The 1,467-nt window shown below is 42.3% G+C and overlaps 1 non-coding gene across 1 annotated transcript; it reads left to right on the top strand.

Moving 5' to 3' along the window:
* Nucleotides 1-695: 695 nt before the first annotated feature.
* LOC121930175 lies at nt 696-858 on the top strand. Its single transcript, XR_006103844.1, has one exon. It is a non-coding gene; the product is annotated as a U1 spliceosomal RNA (small nuclear RNA).
* The last annotated feature ends 609 nt before the right edge of the window (nt 859-1,467 follow it).

Genomic DNA, 1,467 nt, shown 5'->3' with positions numbered 1-1,467 from the left:
CAGTGGCTTAAATCTTAGGCCTGTTACAGATTGCCAAAATAAAGCTGCTTGGGGTCTCTTTGGAGGTATGCTCTTTAACTGATGCTTGGGTCCTAAGAGTCCAGAGGTCACGCCAAAGCCACACTCCAGTCCTAAGCATTGGTGTGCAGCTTTGGTGCAGCTTCCGGATTCTTAGGGTGCATGCATCATTTAAACAGCATACCTCCAAAGAGACCTGAAGCAGCTTTATTTTGGCAGTCTGTAACAGGCATTAGTAAGCCTGCAGGAACAGTGTTTAGTTGCCCCAATGCAATAATTTAATAGTCTTATCCCCCGTTCCAATTTATATTACATTGCCATTATGGCTAAATTATACATGCATAGCTTAATAGGCTCTTGCCAGAACTGAAGGCACTGGAGCTTACTTGAACCCAGGACACAGAATACATGTCAGTGGGTGTGCATAAATTTGGTCCACACCTGATTGTGTGTTTGGAAATGAGGTTGCACAATGTGATAGTATTGCAGAGCACCCACATCTTTAACAAAGGTCTGGACTAGAGCAAAGGCCTTTCATAAGGATCAGGAAGTCTACAGAAAAGTACTTGTCTATCATGTCAGCCAATCTAACAGATTTTAGCAAGGCTTCTGTTGATCTTGAAGCCACCCCAGCAGCTTCATACTGGCGTAGGGGGCATTTTAGACAAGCCTATTATATATTTGCCTGGCAAGGGAGTTACCATGATCACGAAGGTGGTTTTCCTGGGGTGAAGCTCATCCATTGCACTCTAGGTGTGCTGATGCCTGTGATTTCCCAAAATGAGGAAAACTTGACTGAATAATTTGTAGTATGTTTAGAGATAATTACCAGCACTTTACCTTGTGCCTGTAAAACCCTGGCAGTGAGCGCCACATGAAAATTATGTTACAGTACAAGTGGCACAGGATTGCTGTTATGCCTTCAGATTTGCCATGGCCCCAGAAGTAATCAGCTAGTTACATTCTGCACATGGGGAAACCTATATATGCTTAATTCTTTCCTTCCTTCCTTCCTTCCTTCCTTCCTTCCTTCCTTCTCTTTCTTTTTAAAATTGCTCTCTCTTAGCAGTTCAGCCCTTTATCCCAAAGCTCAGAATCAGTTTCAAGGTTTGGTTTCAGTGGGCATTAGCTAAGGAGTTTATCAGACAAGGGAAATTGGAAGTATAATACAATGGCAATCTGAACGTAATCATGGGGTTTAATGTTATTACGTGATAGACTACAACACGCAATTTCAAGCAATGGAAAGTCAGTCCAAACACAATCATGGGGTTTTGCGTTATTGCGTGATAGACTACCACATGCATTTTGGGGCAATGGCAAGCTATTTTCAGGCAATGGGAAGTCAGTTTGAGTGCAATTCGAATTCACGTAAATTCGCTGAACTAGCAAATTCACGTGAATGCATTCTGGCCCCACTTTCCTTTCATTAGAAATTAAGAGAAATTC

This window comes from Sceloporus undulatus, chromosome 4 (assembly GCF_019175285.1).
Source record: "Sceloporus undulatus isolate JIND9_A2432 ecotype Alabama chromosome 4, SceUnd_v1.1, whole genome shotgun sequence".
NCBI lineage: Eukaryota > Metazoa > Chordata > Lepidosauria > Squamata > Phrynosomatidae > Sceloporus > Sceloporus undulatus.
Note: the sequence above shows the minus strand (reverse complement) of the source record. Positions and strands in the feature narration are given on the sequence as shown.